Here is a 13064-nt window from a genome sequence, read left to right as displayed (position 1 = left end):
CCGGACGGCAACAAGGCACGCCAGGGCGTGTCCGGTCGATGGACAAGGGCGAGAAAATGGAAGGTGTGCAGCAGCAGTCCGTACAAAAAGCTCCTCTTTGCCGTGCCAAAAGGCACAGAGGGCATGTCCCCGAGGCGGCTCATATTGCGGGGCACCAGCACCCGAGGGAGGGTTCGGGGCTTGGGGCCAATGTGGAATTCCGTCCGAACAGGGGAACGCTCAGACGGAAGACCACCGCGCACCTGGGCCGCCTCAAGACCCAAAATAACGTCGGGTCCGAGCACGACCGTTCTCAGGTCTTGGATGGCATCGGCTGCGACCTGGACACTCACAGACGCGCGTCGCGCCAACTCCTGCGGGAGCATCCAGCCCAGTCCTCCGCCACCCAGCACGTCCCCGATTCTGGTCACCCCTGCGGCCACAGCCCTCCTCTCCGCCAACCACTGAAAAGGACGGAGGGGCGGATTCCTGAGCAGCGGCTCTCTGACGATAGCCGCTACTCCTGACGGGGGAGAGCTGCGTTGCGAGGTGACCACTTTCCAGACTTTGATCAGGTCCTGGTAAAAGACGGGCAACGCCTGCAAGGAGCCACCGAGGCCCAGCTGTTCTATAAACAGGAGCTGCACGTCATAATTCAGGCCGTGCACCTGACGGAGGAAATACGTCATCAGGGCACACCATCTAGGAGGAGGCTCGACGTAGAGGTATCGCTGCAGGGTCTGAAGGCGGAAAGTCGCCACCTGTGTGCGTAGGCACACTAGCGCCTGACCACCCTCCCTAAGCGGGAGACTCAGAACCTCGGCAGCGACCCAGTGCAATCTTTTGTCCCAGAAGAAGTCGACTAACAATCTCTGGATTCTTGTGACAAAGTCCGGGGGAGGGGTCAAAGTGACCAGCCGATACCACAACATGGCGGCGATCAGCTGGTTTATGACCAGAACTCGACCTCGGTAAGATAGCACTCGGAGCAGTCCTGTCCAGCGCCGCAGGCGAGCGGTGACTTTCGTCTCCAGTTCCTGCCAGTTTGCCGGCCAGGATTCCTCAGCGGGGCAGAGATGGACCCCCAGGTAGAGGAGGCTGGTCCTGCTCCAGGTGAAAGGCCTGAGCTCCTCGGGTAGGGGATCCATCTGCCACTGACCGACCAGGAGTCCAGAACATTTACCCAAACAATTCAATTGTAACTCTTTCGAGTACAAACACATTTTCATCTGTTTCTATTCAGATGAAGTTACATCGTTTCATAGTTTGCCATTGTGAGATTTGAACTCTTGATCTTGGGGTTACAAGCCCAGTACCATAACCACTTGGCTATTTAGGCCAAGCCAGTATGAAACAATTCAATTGTAACTCTTTCGAGTACAAACACATTTTCATCTGTTTCTATTCAGATGAAGTTACATCGTTTCATAGTTTGCCATTGTGAGATTTGAACTCTTGATCTTGGGGTTACAAGCCCAGTACCATAACCACTTGGCTATTTAGGCCAGGCTCTACCAGGCCCTGTAGCTCTTTCGAGTACAAACCAGTTTCCATCTGTTTCAGATGAAGTTACATTGTTTCATAGTTTGCCATTGTGAGATTTGAATTCTTGATAATCTTTTAAATGAAAACCAAATCAACAAAATTGGGATAAATCAGGCACAGCCCCTAATTCAGGTCAGCTGTAAAACCAAGAACAAAGTTTTAAAGGAAACTTACAAACTTTAAATCAAAATGTGATTAAAGGGGTCAACAAAACACCCCAGTCCCCGCGGTGCCCACCGAGCACGGAAGGCCTCGAGAGTGCCAGCAGACACCGCGTGCTCCTTCTCCAGGGACATCCGGCAGCGAACGTAGCCGCGGAAGAGGGACAAACAATCGGGCGGGACTCCCCCGTCGATCGCCCGCTGCCTGGACCTGTTAATGGCCAACTTGGCCAGGCCCAGGAGCAGGTTCACGAGGAGGTCCTCCTCCTTCCCGACCCCCTTCCGCACCGGGTGCCCATAGATCAGGAGCGTGGGGCTGAAGTGCAAACAAAACATCAATAAAAGGTTTTTCAAATAACTAAAAAGGGAGTGCAGCCTACAACACCCTATGTATACATGGTCCACGGACTCCACAAGACCGCAAAAAGGGCACGTGTCCTGAGAGTCCGCGAACCAATGCATCCTCTTATTATAAGGGACTGCTGCATGCAACACCCTCCAACCCAGGTCTCCGATAGAAAGGGGGAGGACACCTCCGTAGAGGGCCTCCCATCGGGGGCCTCCGCCGCCGGACGGCAACAAGGCACGCCAGGGCGTGTCCGGTCGACGGACAAGGGCGAGAAAATGGAAGGTGTGCAGCAGCAGTCCGTACAAAAAGCTCCTCTTTGCCGTGCCAAAAGGCACAGAGGGCATGTCCCCGAGGCGGCTCATATTGCGGGGCACCAGCACCCGAGGGAGGGTTCGGGGCTTGGGGCCAATGTGGAATTCCGTCCGAACAGGGGAACGCTCAGACGGAAGACCACCGCGCACCTGGGCCGCCTCAAGACCCAAAATAACGTCGGGTCCGAGCACGACCGTTCTCAGGTCTTGGATGGCATCGGCTGCGACCTGGACACTCACAGACGCGCGTCGCGCCAACTCCTGCGGGAGCATCCAGCCCAGTCCTCCGCCACCCAGCACGTCCCCGATTCTGGTCACCCCTGCGGCCACAGCCCTCCTCTCCGCCAACCACTGAAAAGGACGGAGGGGCGGATTCCTGAGCAGCGGCTCTCTGACGATAGCCACTACTCCTGACGGGGGAGAGCTGCGTTGCGAGGCGACCACTTTCCAGACTTTGATCAGGTCCTGGTAAAAGACGGGCGACGCCTGCAAGGAGCCACCGAGGCCCAGCTGTTCTATAAACAGGAGCTGCACGTCATAATTCAGGCCGTGCACCTGACGGAGGAAATACGTCATCAGGGCACACCATCTAGGAGGAGGCTCGACGTAGAGGTATCGCTGCAGGGTCTGAAGGCGGAAAGTCGCCACCTGTGTGCGTAGGCACACTAGCGCCTGACCACCCTCCCTAAGCGGGAGACTCAGAACCTCGGCAGCGACCCAGTGCAATCTTTTGTCCCAGAAGAAGTCGACTAACAATCTCTGGATTCTTGTGACAAAGTCCGGGGGAGGGGTCAAAGTGACCAGCCGATACCACAACATGGCGGCGATCAGCTGGTTTATGACCAGAACTCGACCTCGGTAAGATAGCACTCGGAGCAGTCCTGTCCAGCGCCGCAGGCGAGCGGTGACTTTCGTCTCCAGTTCCTGCCAGTTTGCCGGCCAGGATTCCTCAGCGGGGCAGAGATGGACCCCCAGGTAGAGGAGGCTGGTCCTGCTCCAGGTGAAAGGCCTGAGCTCCTCGGGTAGGGGATCCATCTGCCACTGACCGACCAGGAGTCCAGAACATTTACCCAAACAATTCAATTGTAACTCTTTCGAGTACAAACACATTTTCATCTGTTTCTATTCAGATGAAGTTACATCGTTTCATAGTTTGCCATTGTGAGATTTGAACTCTTGATCTTGGGGTTACAAGCCCAGTACCATAACCACTTGGCTATTTAGGCCAAGCCAGTATGAAACAATTCAATTGTAACTCTTTCGAGTACAAACACATTTTCATCTGTTTCTATTCAGATGAAGTTACATCGTTTCATAGTTTGCCATTGTGAGATTTGAACTCTTGATCTTGGGGTTACAAGCCCAGTACCATAACCACTTGGCTATTTAGGCCAGGCTCTACCAGGCCCTGTAGCTCTTTCGAGTACAAACCAGTTTCCATCTGTTTCAGATGAAGTTACATTGTTTCATAGTTTGCCATTGTGAGATTTGAATTCTTGATACTCTTTTGAGTAAACCTGTTTCCATCTGTTTCAGATGAAGTTACATTGTTTCATAGTTTACCATTGTGAGATTTGAATTCTTGATACTCTTTTGAGTAAACCTGTTTCCATCTGTTTCAGATGAAGTTACATTGTTTCATAGTTTGCCATTGTGAGATTTGAACTCTTGATAATCTTTTAAATGAAAACCAAATCAACAAAATTGGGATAAATCAGGCACAGCCCCTAATTCAGGTCAGCTGTAAAACCAAGAACAAAGTTTAAAGGAAACTTACAAACTTTAAATCAAAATGTGATTAAAGGGGTCAACAAAACACCCCAGTCCCCGCGGTGCCCACCGAGCACGGAAGGCCTCGAGAGTGCCAGCAGACACCGCGTGCTCCTTCTCCAGGGACATCCGGCAGCGAACGTAGCCGCGGAAGAGGGACAAACAATCGGGCGGGACTCCCCCGTCGATCGCCCGCTGCCTGGACCTGTTAATGGCCAACTTGGCCAGGCCCAGGAGCAGGTTCACGAGGAGGTCCTCCTCCTTCCCGACCCCCTTCCGCACCGGGTGCCCATAGATCAGGAGCGTGGGGCTGAAGTGCAAACAAAACATCAATAAAAGGTTTTTCAAATAACTAAAAAGGGAGTGCAGCCTACAACACCCTATGTATACATGGTCCACGGACTCCACAAGACCGCAAAAAGGGCACGTGTCCTGAGAGTCCGCGAACCAATGCATCCTCTTATTATAAGGGACTGCTGCATGCAACACCCTCCAACCCAGGTCTCCGATAGAAAGGGGGAGGACACCTCCGTAGAGGGCCTCCCATCGGGGGCCTCCGCCGCCGGACGGCAACAAGGCACGCCAGGGCGTGTCCGGTCGACGGACAAGGGCGAGAAAATGGAAGGTGTGCAGCAGCAGTCCGTACAAAAAGCTCCTCTTTGCCGTGCCAAAAGGCACAGAGGGCATGTCCCCGAGGCGGCTCATATTGCGGGGCACCAGCACCCGAGGGAGGGTTCGGGGCTTGGGGCCAATGTGGAATTCCGTCCGAACAGGGGAACGCTCAGACGGAAGACCACCGCGCACCTGGGCCGCCTCAAGACCCAAAATAACGTCGGGTCCGAGCACGACCGTTCTCAGGTCTTGGATGGCATCGGCTGCGACCTGGACACTCACAGACGCGCGTCGCGCCAACTCCTGCGGGAGCATCCAGCCCAGTCCTCCGCCACCCAGCACGTCCCCGATTCTGGTCACCCCTGCGGCCACAGCCCTCCTCTCCGCCAACCACTGAAAAGGACGGAGGGGCGGATTCCTGAGCAGCGGCTCTCTGACGATAGCCGCTACTCCTGACGGGGGAGAGCTGCGTTGCGAGGTGACCACTTTCCAGACTTTGATCAGGTCCTGGTAAAAGACGGGCAACGCCTGCAAGGAGCCACCGAGGCCCAGCTGTTCTATAAACAGGAGCTGCACGTCATAATTCAGGCCGTGCACCTGACGGAGGAAATACGTCATCAGGGCACACCATCTAGGAGGAGGCTCGACGTAGAGGTATCGCTGCAGGGTCTGAAGGCGGAAAGTCGCCACCTGTGTGCGTAGGCACACTAGCGCCTGACCACCCTCCCTAAGCGGGAGACTCAGAACCTCGGCAGCGACCCAGTGCAATCTTTTGTCCCAGAAGAAGTCGACTAACAATCTCTGGATTCTTGTGACAAAGTCCGGGGGAGGGGTCAAAGTGACCAGCCGATACCACAACATGGCGGCGATCAGCTGGTTTATGACCAGAACTCGACCTCGGTAAGATAGCACTCGGAGCAGTCCTGTCCAGCGCCGCAGGCGAGCGGTGACTTTCGTCTCCAGTTCCTGCCAGTTTGCCGGCCAGGATTCCTCAGCGGGGCAGAGATGGACCCCCAGGTAGAGGAGGCTGGTCCTGCTCCAGGTGAAAGGCCTGAGCTCCTCGGGTAGGGGATCCATCTGCCACTGACCGACCAGGAGTCCAGAACATTTACCCAAACAATTCAATTGTAACTCTTTCGAGTACAAACACATTTTCATCTGTTTCTATTCAGATGAAGTTACATCGTTTCATAGTTTGCCATTGTGAGATTTGAACTCTTGATCTTGGGGTTACAAGCCCAGTACCATAACCACTTGGCTATTTAGGCCAAGCCAGTATGAAACAATTCAATTGTAACTCTTTCGAGTACAAACACATTTTCATCTGTTTCTATTCAGATGAAGTTACATCGTTTCATAGTTTGCCATTGTGAGATTTGAACTCTTGATCTTGGGGTTACAAGCCCAGTACCATAACCACTTGGCTATTTAGGCCAGGCTCTACCAGGCCCTGTAGCTCTTTCGAGTACAAACCAGTTTCCATCTGTTTCAGATGAAGTTACATTGTTTCATAGTTTGCCATTGTGAGATTTGAATTCTTGATAATCTTTTAAATGAAAACCAAATCAACAAAATTGGGATAAATCAGGCACAGCCCCTAATTCAGGTCAGCTGTAAAACCAAGAACAAAGTTTTAAAGGAAACTTACAAACTTTAAATCAAAATGTGATTAAAGGGGTCAACAAAACACCCCAGTCCCCGCGGTGCCCACCGAGCACGGAAGGCCTCGAGAGTGCCAGCAGACACCGCGTGCTCCTTCTCCAGGGACATCCGGCAGCGAACGTAGCCGCGGAAGAGGGACAAACAATCGGGCGGGACTCCCCCGTCGATCGCCCGCTGCCTGGACCTGTTAATGGCCAACTTGGCCAGGCCCAGGAGCAGGTTCACGAGGAGGTCCTCCTCCTTCCCGACCCCCTTCCGCACCGGGTGCCCATAGATCAGGAGCGTGGGGCTGAAGTGCAAACAAAACATCAATAAAAGGTTTTTCAAATAACTAAAAAGGGAGTGCAGCCTACAACACCCTATGTATACATGGTCCACGGACTCCACAAGACCGCAAAAAGGGCACGTGTCCTGAGAGTCCGCGAACCAATGCATCCTCTTATTATAAGGGACTGCTGCATGCAACACCCTCCAACCCAGGTCTCCGATAGAAAGGGGGAGGACACCTCCGTAGAGGGCCTCCCATCGGGGGCCTCCGCCGCCGGACGGCAACAAGGCACGCCAGGGCGTGTCCGGTCGACGGACAAGGGCGAGAAAATGGAAGGTGTGCAGCAGCAGTCCGTACAAAAAGCTCCTCTTTGCCGTGCCAAAAGGCACAGAGGGCATGTCCCCGAGGCGGCTCATATTGCGGGGCACCAGCACCCGAGGGAGGGTTCGGGGCTTGGGGCCAATGTGGAATTCCGTCCGAACAGGGGAACGCTCAGACGGAAGACCACCGCGCACCTGGGCCGCCTCAAGACCCAAAATAACGTCGGGTCCGAGCACGACCGTTCTCAGGTCTTGGATGGCATCGGCTGCGACCTGGACACTCACAGACGCGCGTCGCGCCAACTCCTGCGGGAGCATCCAGCCCAGTCCTCCGCCACCCAGCACGTCCCCGATTCTGGTCACCCCTGCGGCCACAGCCCTCCTCTCCGCCAACCACTGAAAAGGACGGAGGGGCGGATTCCTGAGCAGCGGCTCTCTGACGATAGCCACTACTCCTGACGGGGGAGAGCTGCGTTGCGAGGCGACCACTTTCCAGACTTTGATCAGGTCCTGGTAAAAGACGGGCGACGCCTGCAAGGAGCCACCGAGGCCCAGCTGTTCTATAAACAGGAGCTGCACGTCATAATTCAGGCCGTGCACCTGACGGAGGAAATACGTCATCAGGGCACACCATCTAGGAGGAGGCTCGACGTAGAGGTATCGCTGCAGGGTCTGAAGGCGGAAAGTCGCCACCTGTGTGCGTAGGCACACTAGCGCCTGACCACCCTCCCTAAGCGGGAGACTCAGAACCTCGGCAGCGACCCAGTGCAATCTTTTGTCCCAGAAGAAGTCGACTAACAATCTCTGGATTCTTGTGACAAAGTCCGGGGGAGGGGTCAAAGTGACCAGCCGATACCACAACATGGCGGCGATCAGCTGGTTTATGACCAGAACTCGACCTCGGTAAGATAGCACTCGGAGCAGTCCTGTCCAGCGCCGCAGGCGAGCGGTGACTTTCGTCTCCAGTTCCTGCCAGTTTGCCGGCCAGGATTCCTCAGCAGGGCAGAGATGGACCCCCAGGTAGAGGAGGCTGGTCCTGCTCCAGGTGAAAGGCCTGAGCTCCTCGGGTAGGGGATCCATCTGCCACTGACCGACCAGGAGTCCAGAACATTTACCCAAACAATTCAATTGTAACTCTTTCGAGTACAAACACATTTTCATCTGTTTCTATTCAGATGAAGTTACATCGTTTCATAGTTTGCCATTGTGAGATTTGAACTCTTGATAATCTTTTAAATGAAAACCAAATCAACAAAATTGGGATAAATCAGGCACAGCCCCTAATTCAGGTCAGCTGTAAAACCAAGAACAAAGTTTTAAAGGAAACTTACAAACTTTAAATCAAAATGTGATTAAAGGGGTCAACAAAACACCCCAGTCCCCGCGGTGCCCACCGAGCACGGAAGGCCTCGAGAGTGCCAGCAGACACAGCGTGCTCCTTCTCCAGGGACATCCGGCAGCGAACGTAGCCGCGGAAGAGGGACAAACAATCGGGCGGGACTCCCCCGTCGATCGCCCGCTGCCTGGACCTGTTAATGGCCAACTTGGCCAGGCCCAGGAGCAGGTTCACGAGGAGGTCCTCCTCCTTCCCGACCCCCTTCCGCACCGGGTGCCCATAGATCAGGAGCGTGGGGCTGAAGTGCAAACAAAACATCAATAAAAGGTTTTTCAAATAACTAAAAAGGGAGTGCAGCCTACAACACCCTATGTATACATGGTCCACGGACTCCACAAGACCGCAAAAAGGGCACGTGTCCTGAGAGTCCGCGAACCAATGCATCCTCTTATTATAAGGGACTGCTGCATGCAACACCCTCCAACCCAGGTCTCCGATAGAAAGGGGGAGGACACCTCCGTAGAGGGCCTCCCATCGAGGGCCTCCGCCGCCGGACGGCAACAAGGCACGCCAGGGCGTGTCCGGTCGACGGACAAGGGCGAGAAAATGGAAGGTGTGCAGCAGCAGTCCATACAAAAAGCCCCTCTTTGCTGTGCCAAAAGGCACAGAGGGCATGTCCCCGAGGCGGCTCATATTGCGGGGCACCAGCACCCGAGGGAGGGTTCGGGGCTTGGGGCCAATGTGGAATTCCGTCCGAACAGGGGAACGCTCAGACGGAAGACCACCGCGCACCTGGGCCACCTCAAGACCCAAAATAACGTCGGGTCCGAGCACGACCGTTCTCAGGTCTTGGATGGCATCGGCTGCGACCTGGACACTCACAGACGCGCGTCGCGCCAACTCCTGCGGGAGCATCCAGCCCAGTCCTCCGCCACCCAGCACGTCCCCGATCCTGGTCACCCCTGCGGCCACAGCCCTCCTCTCCGCCAACCACTGAAAAGGACGGAGGGGCGGATTCCTGAGCAGCGGCTCTCTGACGATAGCCGCTACTCCTGACGGGGGAGAGCTGCGTCGCGAGGCGACCACTTTCCAGACTTTGATCAGGTCCTGGTAAAAGACGGGCAACGCCTGCAAGGAGCCACCGAGGCCCAGCTGTTCTATAAACAGGAGCTGCACGTCATAATTCAGGCCGTGCACCTGACGGAAGAAATACGTCATCAGGGCACACCATCTAGGAGGAGGCTCGACGTAGAGGAATCGCTGCAGGGTCTGAAGGCGGAAAGTCGCCACCTGTGTGCGTAGGCACACTAGCGCCTGACCACCCTCCCTAAGCGGGAGACTCAGAACCTCGGCAGCGACCCAGTGCAATCTTTTGTCCCAGAAGAAGTCGACTAACAATCTCTGGATTCTTGTGACAAAGTCCGGGGGAGGGGTCAAAGTGACCAGCCGATACCACAACATGGCGGCGATCAGCTGGTTTATGACCAGAACTCGACCTCGGTAAGATAGCACTCGGAGCAGTCCTGTCCAGCGCCGCAGGCGAGCGGTGACTTTCGTCTCCAGTTCCTGCCAGTTTGCCGGCCAGGATTCCTCAGCAGGGCAGAGATGGACCCCCAGGTAGAGGAGGCTGGTCCTGCTCCAGGTGAAAGGCCTGAGCTCCTCGGGTAGGGGATCCATCTGCCACTGACCGACCAGGAGTCCAGAACATTTACCCAAACAATTCAATTGTAACTCTTTCGAGTACAAACACATTTTCATCTGTTTCTATTCAGATGAAGTTACATCGTTTCATAGTTTGCCATTGTGAGATTTGAACTCTTGATCTTGGGGTTACAAGCCCAGTACCATAACCACTTGGCTATTTAGGCCAAGCCAGTATGAAACAATTCAATTGTAACTCTTTCGAGTACAAACACATTTTCATCTGTTTCTATTCAGATGAAGTTACATCGTTTCATAGTTTGCCATTGTGAGATTTGAACTCTTGATCTTGGGGTTACAAGCCCAGTACCATAACCACTTGGCTATTTAGGCCAGGCTCTACCAGGCCCTGTAGCTCTTTCGAGTACAAACCAGTTTCCATCTGTTTCAGATGAAGTTACATTGTTTCATAGTTTGCCATTGTGAGATTTGAATTCTTGATACTCTTTTGAGTAAACCTGTTTCCATCTGTTTCAGATGAAGTTATATTGTTTCATAGTTTACCATTGTGAGATTTGAATTCTTGATACTCTTTTGAGTAAACCTGTTTCCATCTGTTTCAGATGAAGTTACATTGTTTCATAGTTTGCCATTGTGAGATTTGAACTCTTGATCTTGGGGTTACAAACCCAGTACCATAACCACTTGGCTATTTAGGCCAGGCTCTACCAGGCCCTGTAGTTTCACCAGCTGTCACTTTGCCTGATTGGAAATCAGCCTGCCAATTAGACTTTTGGGATCCCTGTTTCTTTCTGAACCACCCACTCCCTGCAGCCACCAGGTAATTAAAAATCCAAGCAATTAACTTTGTTTTTCTCTCCACAGTTGCTGCTTGACCTGTTAAGTATTGCAGCATTTTATGTTTTTAATTAAAAGCAGTTGTGGGACAAAAATGTTTAGAATGCAGTTTTTGCACTGTTCAGTCAAAAGGATTATAGCTTCTAATATAGCATTGATGCTATTCAATCCAAGCAGGCTTTGATCTGGAACATATTTAATTTATTTTTTTGCTGATTTCAAGCAGATGGATTTTAAAGATGGTGTCCATCCTAAACTCACAACCAATAAACAGTTGCAAACTAGCTAGTCCTTAGAATTGTTTTGCACTGAAGGAGGTCATTTGGCCTATCATGCTCGTACTAGTTCTTTGCAAAAGCTATCCAATCAGTTCTGCTTCATGATCTTTCCTCATCGCCTTGCCAATTGCTCCTTTTCAACTATATAACCAATTTTAATTCCCTTTTGAAAGTTGCTGTTGAATCTGCTACCACCATCCTTTCAGGCAGTGCATTCCAGATCATAAAAACTTGCTATGTAAATATAATTCTCTTCACTCCCCACCCTGAATTGTTTGCCAATTAGCTTGATCAGTGTCCTCTGGTTCCTGACCCTCTTGCCAGTGGAAACAATTTCTGCCCACCTACTCTATCAAAACCCCTCATAATTTTGAATACATTGATCAAATGCCACCCTCACCTCCTGTGCCCCATGTAGAACAATCCCAGCTTCTCCAGTCTCTCCAGATAACAGAAGTCTCTCGTTCTTGGTACCATTCTGATAAACCTCCTTTACATCCTTCCTAGGACCTTGCATCCTTGTTTTGCCTTTGAAAGAATTATGCTGTGCATGGGATATGCTGAAAAAGAATGTCAATTGAATTTTAAACAAACCGTTCATAAAACTAAAATTTTCTTACATGTTTAGAACTGATTGCATTCCAAATATTTCAAATTCAAATTCCAAATATTAAACAAGTAAGCATATTCCATTGCAATATTCTCTGAATGCACAGGAATGTTTCAAACTCATCGTTCTTGGATTACTTGTGATTCTCTACTCCTACCATTGTTGAAATGGGCTAATTCCCTGATTCAATTGAAAGTTAATTGTTTAAATGTCAAAATAATACAGTGCCTTCAAAAAAAGTGCTTTTGCATTCTCTTTATTTCACTAAAGTCTGTTTTGAATATTGCAAACAGGAAAATACATCTCAAAAGGGAATAATATATCTTCCACAATCCAACACAGAGCTTGCTTGTATATGGTTACATAAAGAGTGAAAACCAAAGGAATGGAAAATGTTATTTGGAAAATCCTCAAATATTATAGAACAGAATCCTTTCCTCTGGGGAACTTGTTATACATAGGGGGTTACAATATTTTATTTAACAAACTGTTACAAATATGGCATTTATAGGATTGTTATGTTTTGGTACTGTGTCTTTAATCTAGGTAAAATGAAGAGGATCATGTGACCTGTTCTGAAGCCTGCCCAACAACAGACCTGGGTGAATTGGTTGTTAAAGGGTGGTCTGGTTGTTTGCTGGAAAGAAGGCATAAGATGTTCACACTTGGAGACAATGGCAGTAGGATCTGTGTTCACAATGTTTAGATTGTTAGTCTTCAAAGTCCAAGGGAGGTGAGAATGAGTTGCAAATAGTTATGCTATAAATTGCCCATTTACTTCCAAGATAAAAGAGACATGGGGTTTCAAGGATATCTAATCAGCATTTCTACCTGGAAATAAGGCCCATTTGATTCACATTGCTATATAGATGGGCTTTGAGAGGTGAAACGTTTCTAAAATATTCCTGAAACTCATGGACACAGGTAGTCTGGGAGAGAGAAAGCAGCTAGAGGTCAAAAGTCTCTATGGTTCACCATACAGGAATTTGCATTGGAACTTGCGCTGGAATTGAAAAGACCAAATTTTTGATTGACAAGGGAGTCAAGGTGGGGGGGATTGGGGCAAGCAGGAAAGTGAAGTTAAGGCTTCACTTTCATATTCAATTTTGCCGGACCCAATCTAAAGTGATTCTTAGCTCCCAAGTGTTTACACCCATTCCTTTTCTTTCCTAGCCTGGTAGCTTTTAACCCCAGAACTGTTTTTCACAGTGAGGCTTTTCCTGGCGATTTTCCCTCTAGAGCAAGATTGGCAAATCTTCTTGCCTCATTTAAAATCCTCACACATTTAAGAGCCTAAGTAATAGGAGCATGAGTAGGCCAGAGGGCTGCTCAAGCCTGCTCTGCCATTCAGTAAGATCATGGGT

Source organism: Carcharodon carcharias, chromosome 14 (assembly GCF_017639515.1).
Source record: "Carcharodon carcharias isolate sCarCar2 chromosome 14, sCarCar2.pri, whole genome shotgun sequence".
Lineage (NCBI taxonomy): Eukaryota > Metazoa > Chordata > Chondrichthyes > Lamniformes > Lamnidae > Carcharodon > Carcharodon carcharias.
The sequence above is the reverse complement of the archived record's forward strand: the minus strand, read 5'-3'. Positions refer to the sequence as shown.